Consider the following 18,887-nt stretch of genomic DNA (forward strand, 5'->3'; position numbering starts at 1 on the left):
CTGCTCCAGGAGTCAAGTCTATGGCAAACTCCAACTCTCTGTCAGGTGGTAAATGCATCAGATCATCTGGGAAAACATCGGGAAACTCTTTAACCACCTTTACTTCTTCTAGAGGTGTAATTCTTGCATCAACATCGAGTACCGAGGCTATGTAACCCTGACATCCATTTTCTAGTAACTTTACCGCTTGAAGAGCGGAGACCAGAACCTTCCTCACCCTTTTCATGGTATCTGCTCGGTACACCCACTCTTTCCCTTCGTCATCTGTTACCTTAATCAGCCTTTCCGCACAGATCACATTAGCTCGCTGAGCCGACAACCAATCCATACCCAATATAGCATCAAAGTTCTGCATATTGAATTTAATAAGTTGTGCATCAAAGTTCTTCCCACTAATCTCCACTGGGCACGGTCCATACACTTCCTTCAGTTGTGCAATCTTACCAGTAGGCATACTAACAATCATTCCCTGGTCTAGGATCCTGGGTGACATCCCAAGCTTCCCCACAAATCTCTTAGATGCGAATGAATGAGTAGCTCCTGAATCAAATAAAACATAGGCTGGTATGCCCGATATGGGTAGGATACCTAATATAACGGTGTATATTAATTTCAGCAGGTCATCAATCTTAATCATAATGAACTTCTTAATTTAAAATGTACCTGCTACAACTTCTGTACTAGCCTCAGCTTCCTCGGCTGATAGGGCATACATCCTTCCCTGCGGTTGATTGCCTCGAGGCAAGGGAGGTCGGTAAGCAGAGGGCTGACTGGAGGGCAAGGCTGGTCGGGACCGACAGTCTTTCGCATAATGCCCATAGGAATGGCAGTTGAAGCAACGAATCTGAGACGTCGGAACTGGAGCGGGGCCCCTCTGCACTTGACCCGATGCAGATGAAGGTCGAGGTGGCCTTGGAGCTGTAGGAGCCACACTAGTGTTCGGGCGAAAGGAAGTAGAACCCGAACCACCAACTGGCCTAGAAGGGTAGCCAGATGGCCTATAGGGCTGCCTATACATAGGCCCAGAACTGTATGATCCACGGTATGCTTTGGAGGAATTTCCCACATCTGGGAATGGATTTGATCTCTTCCACAGTCCAGGAGTGAGGGACTGTTCACCCTTTTGCTTATCTTCCATTGTTTTGGCCTTCTGTACAATCTGGCCATATTCGGTCAAATCCAAGACTTCAAGCACAGACCCAATAGATGCTTTTAGGCCTTTTAGGAACCTTGCTGCCTTTTCTTCAGCTGTTCGCATATGCCTTGGGGCAAAATGGAATAAACTTTCAAACTGTTGCTGATACTCAAGGACAGTCTTACCTCCTTGAGTTAAGGCCATGAACTCCGTCTCTTTTCGGTCCCTGAAACTGCGCGGATAATGGTTATCCAAGAACAATTCCTTAAACTGCTCCCAAGTAGGTTCTGGATGAGCAGCCATTAATATAGGCTTGGAAGCTTGCCACCAAGAATTTGCCTCTTTCTTGAGTTGTAACCCAGCACAAATGAGCTTCTGGGCATCCGTGCACTCAAGCACCTCAAATATCTTCTCCAATTCTTGGATCCATTGATCCGGTTCTAGAGGATCACTCCCCACCTTAGAGAATACCGGTGGTAAGTTCCTCTTGAACGACTCTACCACCCTTGACGTGTTGCTCGTCGCCGGGAAGTTAGGAGCATAGGCAGGATAGTAGGCATAAGGATGAGGCATCCCATGCTGAGGAATACCGAATGGTGGGATTGGAGGTGTACCCACTGGTGGTCCCGTTCCCGACCCGACAGGTGGGTCTTGCGGAGTGAGTACCCGGGGAGGTTGACCCGGTTGAGAAAGATCCAACTGTTGCTGGATGGCAGTCATAAATGCTTGCTGTTGTTGAAGCATTTGTTGCTGGAAAGCTTGTTGGGACTGCTGAATTATTGTAGCAACATCTCCCGGTGTAATGACCGGTGGAGGGTCTGGGAGTGCAGTCATAGGTGGGTCCCCATGTGCCCCACCCTGACCATGGGTCTCTGCAGGTAGTGGAGGTGAGGTATGCCCCACAGAACGGGCCCCTCTGGGATTTTGTGGTCGACCGACCCGACGAGGACCCCGCGAGGTACCTCGGGCATTACTACCGGATCTAGTACGTACCATCGTATCCTTGTACCTGGAACATATCACACACCATATTGATTAAACACCATAAACTGATTTAGGCACACAATCATATGCCATTATATGAGGTGTTGTAGTGTATGATAGGCTGTAATTAGTCATAGTTTAATTCCAAGATACGGGCGAAGTCCACATCATGCATGCTAATGGTCCCACTCGACCATAGCCCATTGATCAGAGGACTAATTTCCACCATAAAACCAATAAATTCACAATAGGAGAAGAGAAGGGAAAAGGCAAAGAGGAAAGAAAATTTTTTTTTTTTTTTTTTTTTTTTTTTTTCCTCTGCCCTAACCGGTGGGATGAACCGGCGGGTAGGGACCCGCCGGTCTGACCCGCCGGTCCCAACACCCAAACCGGCGGGTGTCACCGGCGGGTAGGGACCCGCCGGTCTGACCCGCCGGTCTTGCCCGAGGTTAAGACACGAACAGGGCCAGAAATGCCCTGTTTTGTCTGTCGCTCTCACCTTCTCCCCTCTCTTTCTTCCTTTCCCTCTTGGACGATTTTGGGAGTCTACTCGGCGCTCCTACTCGCGATTCCACTCATCCACACGGCGCTCTAGTGAAGAGTCAACTCATCTTCATCCAAGTAAGTTCTTCTTCTTCTCCTTTTTCCAGAATTTCAAATTGGGTGAATTACTTGAATAGGATTTACTTTTTAGGCTTTCTTTCTCTATTTTTCACCATAGAATAGTCTTATCATGTGTTTGTGATGATTCCACTGTGCTCATTTGTAGTTTATAGGAGATTCATCACTCTTTATTTGGAGAAAAACCCAAATTGATGCCCTAGGTTCTCAAATTTGGGGTTTCTTCAATCCTTACTGTTTTTCTCAAATTGATGTCTTCTATGTAATGCATTTCACTTGTTTTACGCTAGATATGAGTTAGATTTCATTGGATCATCCATTATGCTTGAAATCCTCATGTATTTCCATGAAATCCCTATTTTGGCATTGGTTTCCTTGATTTTCATCCACACTTGCACTCATGGAATTCCATAGTCCATTTGGGGTATATTCTTGCAATTCCATCATCCCATTACTATGGCATTTCATTCTAGACCTAGGGTTTCAAGCTTTCACTCCATTCTATTCCAATTTGCACAAGGGACTTGAATTTCCCCATTTCATTCATGCCTATTGCTTTTGCTGTCCTTTGCTGTCATTTTACTGTTTTGGCACGTTTCCATGCGTTGCCATCACCATGTTTCATGTCATAAGTTTTCTATCCTTCCTAGATCGTTGCCGTTCCCATTTTGCAGAGATTGGGTTTTGGATTTCCCCTTCTTTAATGTTGCTGTCTTTTCTTACTGTACTAACCCAACCTTCTTTACTTATTGTCAGGATGTCTTCACGCACCGGCAGAGGACCATCTTCCTCTGGTGTTCAACGCAAGACCACCGCTTCTAAGCGGAAAAGTGCGGAGACCAGCACTTCAGCTCATCGCACAGGGAGACCTGCACCTGCTCAGTCTGACCCTTCAGACTACGATGAGGAGCACTTCACTAGTGCCGAGGCCGCAGCCAAATGGCCTATCTTCCTGAAGGGGCCAGTGTTGATGGAAAAGACCGTGGTAGTCGAGGACTTCCACAAGGCCCAGCTTCAGGAGAGGTTCTCAGCATTGGGCTGGGACACTATTCTTCAGGTGGACCGACCGTGCTACGATCAGCTCGTCCGTCGATTTTATTGCAACCTCGAGGTGTCGTATCAGTACGGGGAACTCACTGTCAGCAGCCTGGTGAGGGGAGTGGATATCCAGCTGACGGTAGACACCTTGGCCAGCATACTGGGTATTTCGGCGGCGGGACACCGATACTACAGTCCCCCCAGGAGTAGACCTCAGGGACCGTACATGAGCATGGAGACACCGGACTTCATCTACGAGACCATCTGCGGCAGCAGCAGTCGCTCGGAGTCCGAGACATCTTTCTTCCCTGAGGTCCGTCTCTTCGCCCGGTTGATCCAGTTCAACCTGCTCCCCAGAGGAGGTCATCGGAACCAGGTAGGTTTCATGACGGCTTTCATTGCCTTTTGTATTTTTACGGCAGCAGAGGGAGGCAGGGAGCACTTGTGCCTTCCCTATATCATCCTCAGAGCGATGGAGCACCATGCTTCCCACCCAGAGGACGGAGGATTCCCCTACGGCAGGATCCTCACCAGGATCTTCGAGTTCTTCAGGGTGGATCTGAGCGGAGAGGAGGGGAAGACTCCGGCTGATAGGTTCGATCGGAGCAACCTCTTGAAGATGGGTCTCCATACCCTCATGGATTCACCTCCGAGATCGGGAGCTCGGAGAGGTAGGGGTAGGAGGGCTGCCCCTGTAGAGGATGTCCTCATGGAGGAGGAGTCCAGTGAGGAGGATGAGGACTACGTTCCTCAGGACGAGGAGGAGGAGCCGATGGTTGGTGGCATCCCTGAGGAGGTGCCTCAGGAGTCGAGAGGTACGGGCCCTAGTTCTTCCAGAGCTGCAGCCCCACCATATGGAGCCCCACCACCTGGGAGTGGTGACTACGACTATGAGGATAGGACAGCCTCCATGCGGGCCTTGCAGGATGGCCAGGTCCAGATACTGAGGCAGCTAGACGAGATTTCCTCCAGGCAGATCACCTTGGAGGATTCCTTCCGTAGGCTGGGTCAGGACTTGGATACCAGGGCCACCGCCATCTCAGCAGATTATGGCCGGCTTCGGAGGGAGGTACGATTGGTGAACACGAGGTTAGATTATTACGATCACCGCTTCGACTTTAACTCCAGGCCTCCAGCGAACTTGGTGATCATCGACGACGATGACGACGACCAGTGAGGGGTTGGCTTGCCCACACTAGCTGTTTATCCATTTTTCTCTTTTTTTGTAGACATTGTACCTTTCTTTATTCTCATTCCTTGTAATTGCGATGTAACTTGAATTTCATTTATGGAATGAAACATCTTTGGATATTGGACTATTATAATGTTTTCATATGTGGAGTTCCTGTGTGGTTTTGTGGTGATGTGACTTTTCTATTTTTGCTCTTTGTTATATTATTATCTGTTGTTTATCAGGTTTTGTGTAAAATTTTTTGGAAATCCCACTTTACGCCGTTATGCAGCCGAAATTTCGTCGAACTAGTACTTTATAGGTTATAGTACCCACCTAATTACCCTTTATCTACACTCACGCATGCCATGAATGCCACTTATAATATAACTCCATTTTTATACTTCCTTTCTTTGACTTTTAATCTTTAAAGCTTTTATATTTGCCCAACCCCATTTTCCTATTATAGAATCTACGGGATTCTAATGGTATGCTGTGAGCGGAGCAGAGCATCACGCTCTGATACCACCGTTTGTCACACCCCGTTCACCCTGAACCGGAGCGGTGACCGAGTTAACACCGGTTAACCCAAACCTGCCAGGATCATCAGATACTGTATTCCACCACAGCATACATACACTAACATCAATTTATCAGATCAGCGGAAGACTAAGGTTTACCTGTAAATAATTCCCATATACTTGATACCCAATAATAATACCATAATTATATACATTTGGGCCCGAAGGCGTGATATATACACAAAAAGAATGAAGTTCAAATATCAAGTATATACAAGAATTTATCAAAATCATCAGAGTACACAGCTCGGCTCGGTCTCAAGGCTGGAGCTCAGCTCGGCCTCAGAACTGCTGTCCTGCAGCACAGCTCTCACACGCGCAGTCTACGCCGTGCTCAAACTCATCAGGGGTCCACCAGTCCTCTTTAGGAAACTCGACTGCGGGACCCACCCCATGCTCCTCAGATGAATGACCTGCAAAATCATCTAAAGAAAAAGGGGTGCACACGTGGAATGAGCTCACTAGCTCAGTAAGTAGAGAGGTGGACCACACACAACAGTCCACACATCACAACACATCATATGCACTACATGTCATGCAATTCATTTTAATTCACATACACCTAATCAACATTACTAAGTCTTTGGTTTTAGTGCTACTACAACCACAGTGCGCGTATATTCTGGGTATGAGCCGCGAACTCCCTCCCGCGATACGCCCATAGGGCTGTTGGAGAAGGCCCACCGTGAGTACTCGGAAAAATAAAGACAATGCCGTCCACCGGCTCTCAACAGAAATGTAAATAAATTAAATGACAGTGCTGACTCCAGCAATTTAAATGCAGTACGATTGGCCCTCTTGAAATACCACCGGGGTTGCCGGCTGTCCTACACGACTCGCCGGGCGTAATGCCTAACCGCCACAGTGTCCGACAACCGCGACCCCTGCTTCCCCCCAAATGGCAACCCAACACCTCAACCCCTGTTGGAAAGGGTCGTAGCACGGGATGGTGAGAATCCTAATACCGCATGCTCCTATATGCAGTACGACTGCATAGTGCCACCGTGTCCCATACCACGGGCCACCAAATGCATTCGTTTCCAAGCCGACCACGGCATCTAGTCTATCAATGCATTATGCAACATGATGTCCACATTCAACATATAACATCTCATTTAATTTGCAATTGAAAGTAAACATAGCATATATGCACATCAATGAGTGGAATGACTAATCTATATAGCATATTCATGATGACATGACTAAATTAAATATAGTTATATGAATGCCAAACAAATGCCTTGAAACAAGGCCAAACGTCCTCTCTCCACTTACTTGTAGCGTACACGAAGTCTCGTTCGGTACGGGCGAGATCCGGAGCGAATCGGGTATGATTTGGTGAACCTAACATAATTGAGCGGGGTTAGTACTTCACCATTTTAGAATCAAAATTAATGATATCCGACATCAAAATCGTGTTTAGAACGTCGAAAGAAGGTCCCACGTCCGATTTGGGCTCGATCGGACCTAAAAATCACATTCTGGCCACTCGGGTGGGTCACTCAGGTGGGTTGTCTACCCACCGGTCCTACCCGCCGGTTTTGGACCGGCGGGTATGGACCCGCCGGTAGGACCCGCCGGTCCTACCCGCCGGTTTGGCCAGGGACCCCCCTGGTCCTCCCAGGTGGGTGTCTCAGGTGGGTTGTCTACCCACCGGTCCTACCCGCCGGTTTTGGCGAAAAAACCCCAGTTTCTTCTCAACTTCTTCCATTCCTTGGGGACCCAAATAGGGCTTTTCTCAACCCATTCTTCATACCTTTAGAGTCCTATAGGATGGTTCTAGCTTAGATTTGAGTTAGATTCAAGTGAGGGGAACCATCTTACCTTCTTTGCTCAAAAATGACTTCAAACCCTTCAAAAACACTTCCAACTCACAATGCTCTTTCTACCTTGTCAATACCTCTTCAAATCCTTCAAGATCAACACATAAATCATCTATTAAACCTTAGATTCAACATTTCAAAGGGTGTTTACAAGATCTTGAGAAACCATACTCGAATCAAGGGTTTAAAGCGTGGGTATGGTTAATGTTCATAAAACCCAGCTTTTCTTACCTCCAACTGTAGATCTCGAGTTGAAGATTACTCTCCCGGCACCGGAATGGCAAGATCGAGCTTCGGCGTCACTGAAATCCTCCCTTTCTTCCTCTTCCTTTCTTCTTTCCTTTCTTTTTCTCTCTCCTCTTTACTTTTCTCACCAAACGTACGGGGTAATAAATGGAAAGAAAAGAAGTCATAAAGCTTTATATACTATTCCTACTTAAGTGAATAGTGATGGATGGGTCACTCAGGTGGGTGGGTGTACCCACCTGACATACCCATCCGAGAGTCAAAACTTGGGATTTTGACCGGGCTCGGACCTCGGCTCAAACCCCACCCCAGGCATACATTGTAGCCTACATATATATCTTAAAATACAGATATAATACCTGTTTTATCCGTACATAGCCTTATGGTAGGTGCACGTACACGGTTTGGGTACTCCCGTCTCTTCTGGCACTGGCTCGGACTTGTCGGGCCAGCCGGTGTTTAAGGTCACCCGTGCCATCATAGCCCATAAGGAACCCGCTCCAACATCCTCTGGCTCGGTTCCTGCATGGTTAAACCGGTTCAACCGCGAAATCAGACCGGGTTTAAGAAGCGGGATATTACAAGTTTGTTCCCTATCCTTGATCAATCGAAAAAAGAGAGAAAGTGATGCAACAGTGGTAAAGGTTTGGTTGTGTCATTAGCAAATGAGTAATGGTTTAAAAAATCATCATATCTTCTCTTTGCTTGTGATAACTGTAGGATAAGTCATGGGCTCCTTGGATGAGAAATTGAGAAAATGGACCTTAGACATAAGCATAGTGGCACTAGGGTTGCTAGAATCCATGAATATGTCAATGCTCAGTCGGATTGGGTGTATTGAGCTACATCACAATCTGCTTCGACAGGTGCCTCAACATTAGGATACCGATCTTCATGTGTTTCGATTTGGGTTAGTTAAGACCTATCCAACTCTCAAAGAATTCTGAGTTTATATGTTCTCTCCCACCTAAGGGAAAGTTGATTCAACCATCTTTGAAGATAGATCACTTAGAACAGATTCAAGACTTTTTCAGGTGGGAAAAAGAGGAAATGAAGCAATTCATCAGATATGGAAAGATTGACATTCCTAAAGTGGCTAGGAGCTTCATTCAATACCTACCACTGGGAGGAATCTATCAACAAAGGTCATAAGATGCTTATCTACTATGCATGATAGCCTGCTATGTTCTCCAAATTCTTAGACGTGGTGCACTAGTTGTCTTGATAGAAGTGACAAAGAAATTGAAGAAAGGAAGAGATCTCATTCCCACAGTCCTTGTAGAAACATTCAAAGGGCTTGATGACATGAACCATAGCTATAGATTCAGACTCGATCATTATCATGGAATTTTCGTCATTTTCCAGCTATGGCTACTTGATAAGCTAAAGCTGAACAAGCCATCAAATGGAGGTCAACTTAGGGCTCTAGGTTACCAAGAAAGGAGGGAAGCCCCATAATTCAAATTCATTGATGATTGAAAAGAATATCTACAAGGAAGAACTACAGAGGACATTGCATGGAAGTGCCCAGGAAAGCCACATAAAGACTTTTTGATGAAGACCCCTAGCTACAACTATGTTAGGTTGATGGGATTGACTCACACGTCCTTTTATTTGCCTATGTACATCAATTGACAATATAGGCTCTGGGCGATGGACTCAGAGGAGTTAGTGAACTTTCACCCATCCCAAGAGTTGTCTCCCTGCCTTGTTACTTACCTATCTTGTCTGTGGTAGGAAAGTTGTTTCCCTTCCCATGTAATTCACCTAGTAGTAGAATGAGGAAATATTTGGATTTTCTTGTTATCCCAATTATTCTAATTATGACTTGAGTTGTGGAATTGATTATGCCTACACATTTCAAACCATAAACAAAAAACAAAAAAAAAAGATTTTCTTTGTACCAAAGATAGGTTTTCTTTCATAAGATGCTAAAATTAACAAATAAAGGGGAGGAAAAAAGCAAAAGAATATACATATGTTTGTGTTTATAGGGAATACAGGAGCAAATCCCTATGGGTCAAAACTCATCATCTGAACCATACTCGGCATCATCATCATGAAAGGTCATAGAACTGGACGGTCCCAATCCTGAGCTTGCCAGCCTCTGTGCCTTCATAAATGGGCAATCTCCCGTTGGTAGGAGCTAACTTGTCTCCTCAGAGTATCGTTCTCCCTTTCCTGGAGAACACATGGAATGGTCATGAAAAGAAGCAATAAAAGAGCTAAGAGGTTAAGGACAGGAAAGTACCCTCTCAACCACGACCTTAGACAAGCCTTGATGCATCCTCCTGAGTTCAGCATAGAGCTTCAGAGACACCTGAAAACAAGCATGTCAGTCAAAAGAATCAAGAATTAATTCAGCAAGAAGTATTTTGATACTCACACAGTCATATGGGATGGGAAGTCTGAGGGAGGCATCTCTATCTACCGTACGCTCCAGGAGCTAAGGAATACCTGAACAGGTCATGCTAAGATAAGACCAACCTAGGAATCCACTGAAAGGACTGATAGCCATCCGAAGAGGCCCCCTCACAACAATGGAAGCCTCAACCTAAGATGAGGAGGCAACACCTACTTGGGACCGAGTAGGAGGGGGAGCCACATGTCGTGCCCTCCACTAAAAAAAATTAATAAAAAAAGAGAAGACTTTGAAATATTGAAAAAATGTTCAAGAAAGGAAACATACCAGCGGTCCCCTAGGACCAAAGCAAGCACAAGCGGTCTCCTTCTCAAGTCCTTCTCAAGGAAGGCTTCATAATCCCTGTTATCATTTAGCATAGAGTCATCCCACACCCCTGTGACCCAGATCTCTACCTGACTCTCAGGGAGATGCTTCGGGTAAAGCATGGTAGACGGACGGAAACAAGGAGGAGAGTGTACAATAGGATTAGACCACTGAGGAGTAACATGCTCTCCTAGATACCAGGATGGCCCCAAATACCCCAGAACAATGCCAGACTCACTACCAAGCGCTTGGCTTGAGCAAACTCATCAAGGTAAAAGAATTGGAAACCTCGGAATGGCCTCCAGTTAACCTGCAATGTGAAGAAGAAGTAAGTACAGCACAAGGCAAAGGAAAAACTTGGTACTAAATATGGCTTACCTCTGAGAGATCATCCAAAAGAGAGTGAGGAGTGATCTCAGTAGGATAGCATCGGTTTCTTGACACCATCTACTTGCCATAGGGAAAGGCAAACTCAATGGGTCCTTCAGCACAGGGGCAAAGATCTCTAGATGCTCATAGCACCAAGGCTGAATTAAGATATCACAAGTATGGATGTGCTATGAAAGAAAAGAGATAAGAACAAAAAGAAATGCAAAGTTACCTGAAGAATGTAGCTTGCCCCCTTGAGGCCCCGGTCCCCATATGCTAGCAGATCTAGGGTCCGCAGAAAATATACGTAGGCGGCCCCACCCCAATCCCAAGATTCCACCTCTTGAATGTTCTGGAAGAGGGTAGCCAGGTGAATATCTAATCCACCTCAGAGATCACTAAAGAGGCACTGGCCCATAGCAAATAACAAGAAAGAGCGAGTTACCTGTGTGAGGTTACCTAGGTTCACTCTCAGGTCCGTCCTCATCCAGTGGGCAGTAATCACATCAAGATGGATATGTGTATCATTGCCCAAAATCTCAATGCCCGTCAACTCTAGGAACTCCTGTGCTGAGAATGTCTCGGGAAGCAAAAGAGGCCTTCCCCCAAAGGGTATTCCAATCAAGGTATAAAAGTATAAAGGAGTGATCGTGATCTCACCGGTGGGAAGATGAAAGGAATGGGTGCTTGGCCACCACCTTTCCACTAAAGCTCCCACCACCGCCGGGTTGAATTTCCTGGTCTCTAGTAGAGCCAGGTGACAAGTAGGTATAATCCACTTGTCTCAGTGCCCTATGAGGAAGCATGTCATACCACTCCTGAACAGCATTGGGGTGGCCATACCTGGCCAATGTGGGAGGCGTCCCATCATCATACTCCTGCAATAAATGCAAAAAATGAACAAAAATAAAAAAAAAGCAAAAAAAAGAACAAAAAATAAATAAATGAAAAAAAGATGCAAAAATAAAAGGAAAGGGAAAGACTTACCCATTTTCCCCATGCTGCGTTATAAATGTGGTGGCGAGACCTAGAAAGTGTCTGCCTGGCATATTAGCAGTAGGACTGTCATCCCCTTGAGAGGATGTACCGCATCTCTCTCCGATACCTAGCCGGATCTCTCCCGGAGTCCTCCTCTTTCTTCTGTCAGACATAATTCCCATAATTTACAAAGAACCCTAAGAAGTTTCACAATTTGCAAGGAACCCCAAAAAGTTTCACAAATTATAAAGAACCCCAAAAAGTTTCCTAATTTACATAGAGGCCCAAAAGACTTCAAATTCTCCAAATGGCCCCCTCCTCAAGAACTATGAAAAACTTCAAAGGAAAACTCAAAGAAAACCAAACAAAATGTGAAAAACTTTGAATCTTTGAAGAAATTCAAAACCCGTGTTCACCCACTCACAAATCATTCCAAACTCAGTAAACTCGGAATAGTGAGTGAACAGGAGGTGGGGGGGGGGACCATTTTATGGTTAAAAAATTCATCCTCCACAAAAAAAAAAAAGGATTCTAATTCCAAGGTGTAATTTAAGAGTTCTTACCACCAAAAAATGAAATTCAAAATAAATCCTCATGGTAGGTAAAATTGGGATCACATGGCAAGTAAAATCTACATGGTAGATGAAGACACATGAAAGTGAAATTGGTGGATGAAAAGTCAAAATTGGTGAGGTAGATGAAAATTACCACACAAAGATTCCAAATCAAGAGCTAAAAAGCAAAGAATCAAGATTCCAAATCAAAGTCAAAAATTCAAAGAAAGTCAAGAATCAGGATTCCAAATCAAAGACCATAAATTTAAAGATCAAAGATTCCAAATCAATAGCTAAAAAGAAAAGAATTAAGATTCCAAATCAAAGTAAAAAATTCAAAGAAAGTTAAGAATCAAGATTCCAAATCAAAAGTTCAAGATCAAGAGCCAAATTTTTAATCAAGGGTTTAAACCCAATGGCCTAATTTCATTGACCCGACCCCAGGTGGCCCAATCTCATTGACTCGGCCCTAGGTGGCCCAATTTCATTGACCGGCCCCAAGTGGTCCCATTTCATTGACCCAGCCCCAGGTGGCCCAATCTCATTGACTCGGCCCCAGGTGGCCCAATCTCATTGACCCGGCCCTAGGTGGCCTAATCTCATTGACCTAGCCCCAGGTGGCCCAATCTCATTAGCCCGGCCCCAGGTGGCCCAATTTTATTAGCCTAGCCCTAGGAGGCCCAATCTTATTGAATTGACTCCGAGTGACTCGATCTCATAGACCAAATCCCTAGGACTAGCAGATAGAAGTTCAGCCTAGGAATAACTTTTTTCATGTACTAACATCTTCTGCAGCGAGGGCTCAAATCTTTGTAAATGATGGATCAATCCCTAGGACTAGCGGATAGAAGTCCAGCCTGGGAAGAACATTTTTAAGTACTAACACCTTTTGCGGGATTGGAAGAGCAGCGAATTTCTTTCCTACAATCGACGGCTCAGGTAAGTCCTAAACCTCAAAGTAGTTAAGAGATATTACTTATTGCATTTTCAGCTCCGTCATTGATAAGCAATATGATGGCAGTACATGCTTCGGGTGATAAAATGTGGTAGTTCTTTTCTTTGCCCTTCAGCTATTGGCATAGGCCTCGACCAAAGAGGGGCATTCTGTAGATACCTAATTTTTCACCCTTCCTCGGCTATGATGACATACAGATCTTGGACACAACTTTCGCTTCCAATCAACAGAGATGATAACTGACTGAGGTAGCTATGCCCAAGAGTATTCCACATTCACTGAAAATTCCCAGAAAACCTACACGAGGGAAACGAAGGGTCCAATTATGACATTTCATATACGAAGGAATCCAATCAGAGTGACCGCACAGACATATAGTATTTGGAATTACAATTCCAATGATATATGGTACGTCAAAATTGGACCATCGGATCTCTCGTAATCATTCCCAAAAATCGCACTTCAACTGCCCAAACCTTGCCCATGCGAGCACCCATGCCTTGCCTTGAGTGCCCAAGCCCCACGTGCACATAACCAACCCCCGCATACACGCAACCAAGCCTTACGTGCACACAACCAAGCCTCACATGCACACAACCAAGCCCTGCGTGCACGCAAACAAGCCCCGCATGCACTCGACCAAGCCTTGCGTGCACATGGCCAAGCCTTGCATGCACTCGATCGAGGCCTGTGTGTACCCAACCAAGTCCCATGCATTCTCGATCGAGTTCTTGTACCCAAGCCCGAATACCCATGCAATAGCCCCAGCACCACTACTGGAGCCCCTGTAGCCTTGCTGAAGCCCCAGCGGCCCTACTGGAGCTCTTGCGACCTTGTTGGAGCCCCAGCACCCCCGCTGGACCTCCAGCACCCCTACCAAACCTTTCACACCTTTTTTGAAACCTTTGTCACTCCTATCGATGATCGAAATCCCCCTTTCGGTTGTTGGATTAAAGAAGGAATTCCCTCTTCACCCGCCTATGTACCCTACACTACCCTGCTAGCGTACCGTACACCATAGCCTCCTATTGGTCTAAAAAGGAATCTTTTCCCATAATTGGTCCAAAAAATTACCTTTCACCCCATTGGCTATGGAAAATTACCCTCCACCCGATTGGTTCAAAATTTCTTACTTTCACCCCATTGGTTTAGAAAAATTACTTTTTACTACCATTAGTTAAGAAATTTTCTCTCTCCTCCCTATTGGTCCAAAAATTCTATAAATACCCCCTCCTTTAGATTTCACACACCAAAAATATACCAACATTACCCCACAACACCCCATAGAAGTGAAGCTCTACCCTCTCTCCTCCCTTTTCCCCCTTGAGGTTTTTCAAGTCTATGGAGAGATCTTCATAAGACCCAAAGTATTCTTCGGATCTTCGAAGTGTTCTTCGGGCCTTTGGGACTCTTTAATCCTTTTCTTTCTTTGAGTGAGATTTTTAGAAAAAAGTTCCCTTCTAAGCCCTCCGATAGCCTATCCCTAGTGGAAGCACTATCCGAGTGCCACCTCAGCCTATCCCTAGCAGAAGCCCTATCTGAGTGCCACCTTAGCCTATAACTCTAATAGCCTATCCCCATTAGAAGCTTTGTTCGAGTGCCACCTTAGCCAAAATCTAGAAATAGCCTAGTGCCACCTTAGCCAAAATCTAGAAATAGCCTTCCCTAGCTAAAGCTTTGTCCAAACCCAAATCTAAAAGTAAACCTTCCTAGCTGGAACTCTGCCCGAATATCACCACAGTCAGCATCTCTCGAGAAATGAAGTTAGAGGTCAAGACCATCTTCCCCTGAGCCAGGAGAATTCATAAGAAAGCCCGTACTAGCATCAACCAGGGGTCCCACCCCTCTTGACCTGAAATAAGGGTCAAACTTAGGTATAATTTCTCAACAGAATTAGAACAATGTAGACTTTATATTAACGTTGTTTTAGTGTACATAGTCATTTGAATTCAGTCAATGTAAACATATGTGATAACTCAGCCATGCATGCGAAATAGGAATAATTGTGGAAAATGTTCGTTCTTAATCATCTAGTAGGAAGACCGGTCGAACCGGGCAGATTGGGTGTCTAACACCTTCCCAACTTTCACTTACCTTAAATCTCTGGACCAGACCAATTATCGGGCCCTTTTCTCAGGAATTGGGCCCACGCCCGAGTCCTAGGCCTATAATCCTAGGTGGAAACTCCATACCCTTTTGTATGATCTCGATCCTCGTATTGGACCATCATCAAACCCCAGTCTAGAATGATGAACTTTACACTCTTGCAAAATAAGCCCCCATGTATCTTCGAGCAGTGATACGACGCGCGGGGCCCATAGGTAAGCACATATGACACACCCTTCCCTTATGAAAGAGAAAGAGAGGAGAGAGGACATAATGAATTCAAGTCTTTTCTCTTCCCCCACAAGGGAGGAGAGAGATCTCATCATCATCATCTTCCGGCCGCTACCCTCACAACTCGCTTTCCTGAGCACCAAGTCTCCCACACTCACTGTTTGTATATTGCGCTGAATATTAGAGCGTCTTCCCTTACTTCATTGATGAAATCTAAGTTCGCCTGTAGTCCTTCCTCATTGGCAATTTCATCAAATACTATAGTCCTAAAAGATTTCTATACTACATCCACGAGTTTCAGTGCTTTTGTTCCATAGGTGAGACAGAATAGGGTTTCTCCTGTTGGGGTTCGGTAGGACCACAAGATGCTTAATAACTGATCAACCCATACTCCTTTTGCTTCGTCGAGTCTTCTTTTTGCACCATCCAGTAGTGTTTGATTTGCTTTTTCCACTTGACCATTTGATTGTGGATGTGCAACTAATGCCTTTCTGACATTGATGTGGTACCGGGCACAGAATCTTCTAAAGGCAGGATTGTTGAACTGCATTTCGTTGTCGGTGATGACTACTTTTGGGATCCCAAACTGATAAATGACCTCATCTTTGAAGAAGTTTTCTATGGTTATTTGATGAGCACATTTATGTGTGAAATCTAGAGTAGTAAAACATGCATTTTACATATTTAGAAGGGACCTTTGGTTGCACACTCTTTTTGTAGGTTTTATATTTTCAAGGTCTTAAGGACTATCAGACACTATATCTCCAATTTTACAAGTAAAGAGGTCTTGTTTCTTTTTATGCTTGCGAAGAGAATGAAATTTTAAGCAAGACGAATGTATTCAATTAAAAGTACACATCCGTTTGGCCACACATACAAGTGATTATTCTTTCGGGCCAAAGAAAGAATAATGGATTAGAATTGAACCGAGATGCAGAACCAGCCCGTCTGCAATTGTCCTAAAGGTACAAGGAATATTCCAAATACCAACAAAAATCGATGAACCACACCATTAAGTGAATGAAGATTCATTTTTGGTAACAACAACTACTTAGAATAGTTACTGAGTTGTGGTGTACAAAATAGGAAAGAAAAAAGGAAGAAAAAAAGGGAGAAAAAATAGGATTTTTTTTAGAAGATTTTCTCTCTCCTACTCTTCACCATCTATTCAAGCTAGGAATAGAGGTCGGCCAGGAGAGTTTCTTGTGCAAGAGGAGAGAGAAAAAGGAGGAAAAAAGGGAGAAAAAATAGGAAAGAAAAAAAAATAGAAAAAAGGAAATCAAAATCGTGGTAGATCTCCTCTCCAATGATTCTCACTCTTCTCTCCCCTCCACCTCATCACACAAATTCAGCCAAGAGATTGAGCACAAAAGAGAAGAAAAAAAATAGGAAAAGAGGCAAGAAATAAGAAAAATACCCTTCTTCCTATTTTCTCTCCTTGCTCTTCCCCTCCACCTCATCAAATTCGTCCAAGGGGATCCAACCTTTGACGTCTTCCTCTCTCTCTCCTATTTCCCATAAAAGGGAGTTCCCCAAACCCTAAAGGGTTGTCCTCTTTTTCTCTCTTTTTCTCTAATTTTTAGTTGTGCTCTCTTTCTGGTTCATGTTATTCAAGTTATTCAAAGGTGTAATAATTTTAATTTCTAGTTCTAGGCTTAGTTCTAGGTGACAAGAACAAGCTGTGGAGCATCTCTTTCAAGTTCAAGTTTTTCTCTTCATGATTTGTTTTCTCCAGGCCTAGAAATTCCAGATTTGATTTAGTTCAGATATGATTTTTAGGGCTGGTAGTATCTCAAATCGATGAAGTTTTTAGTTCAAGGATTGAAGTTCAAGTAAGTAGGCTCTTTCATAAGTCTTCTCACCCCCCTCTCATTCCCTCTTCTTGCTACCCTTTTAGTCTTAAATTAGGTTTTAAATTTTTAGTTTTACATTATTACTCTCCCTTTCCCCCAAGTTCATGGCTAGATTATGCGTTGGCTTTGTCCCTCTCTAGCTATGGAACCATCCTTTTATTTTGATTATTTATATTGCATCCCTTCCCCTAAAGCCAAGTAGAAAAGCCCTTGTAAGAGTACTCTCTGGTTAAGTAGGGAAGCTCATATTATCTATGGTGCATCCCTCGGGCTAAGTAGAGATACCTACTTTTGTGCCTCTCTCTAGCTTTTTTCTCTTTTTATTTTATTTATTTACTTTTCAACACTTTTTATTTTAGCACTTTTACTTTCAGTTATTTGCTTTTTAATTGCATGATTTGAGTATTAAATTCCTAGATGATGAATGGTTAGGGTTAGAAGTGAATGGTTAGGTCATTCAATTTTTAATTTCAATTCCAATTTCCAATTTTCCTAGATGTGTTGGTTAGGACACTTTTAGATACATTTGTGTTAGGATGGTAGTTAGAAGTACATCACCATAATCAATCGTTATACTTTCGCATTATTAAAAGAAGCCAAAAATAAAGTGGCTGCTCTCCTTGTGTTCGACCCATTAGCTAAACTGATTCATACACTTGTGGTTACTTTTAAAATTCAAACAAGTTTTTGGTGCCATTTTCGGGGAGAAAGTTCCATGTTATTTTTTGCTCTCTTTTGGTAAATCGGAGTGCTTTGTTTGCTTTTTTCTATTTTTCCTTTTCTTTTATTGAATTCCTGAGAAGAACAACTTGCAATAATAGTTGTATCGATGGAGGTAGCCAAGCCTCACAATATGATAAAGATAGGTTTCACCCTGTAGCAGTACCTTAGGAATTGAATGAGCAACCCCAGATCCCTGCTGATAAGCTCACATAAAAAAAATCAGAAAAAAGTTTTCAAAAAAACATTTTCTTTTGTGCTTGTGGTTTGTTTTATTCTAGTTGTGGGTAGTTTTCTATTGCATGAGTTCTAGGTGGATACGTAATACTAAGAATCGGTTAGAAAGAAGAGATCCAACAAGTAGTGACCCTATACCTATACTCTCATCAAAACCTTTCATTATAGGAGACCTAGACTAATAGCAAAACCCTCCATCTAAATCTCTGAAAGATAGGTTCTACCTTGCTAGAGCAGCCCAACCTTTTTGCATAGTTCTACCACAAGCCCAGGGCAATAATTTTGAGTTCAAATCTCAATACATCACTATGTTGTCCCACTTCCATGGGCTGACCTCTGAGGATGCATACCTATTTCTAAGGGAATTTGAAGAGGTATGTGTTCTAATTAAGATCCAACAGCTTTCTGATGATGCTATTAAGCTTAGGTTCATCATGTTTGCATTGAAAGACCAAGCTAAGAAGTGGTTGCATAGGTTACCCACAAATTCCATAACCTCATGGGAATAGTTCACAGTTGTCTTCCTTAAGAAGTTTTTCCCAACTCACAAGACCAAT

General features: G+C 43.9%; 1 pseudogene; it reads left to right on the forward strand.

The window, feature by feature from the left end:
- The window catches only part of LOC122082096, an 18,501-nt pseudogene extending 15,606 nt beyond the window's left edge, over positions 1-2,895 (forward strand).
- Positions 2,896-18,887: the final 15,992 nt, after the last annotated feature.

The sequence above is a fragment of the Macadamia integrifolia genome, chromosome 6 (genome assembly GCF_013358625.1).
Source record: "Macadamia integrifolia cultivar HAES 741 chromosome 6, SCU_Mint_v3, whole genome shotgun sequence".
Taxonomy (NCBI): domain Eukaryota; kingdom Viridiplantae; phylum Streptophyta; class Magnoliopsida; order Proteales; family Proteaceae; genus Macadamia; species Macadamia integrifolia.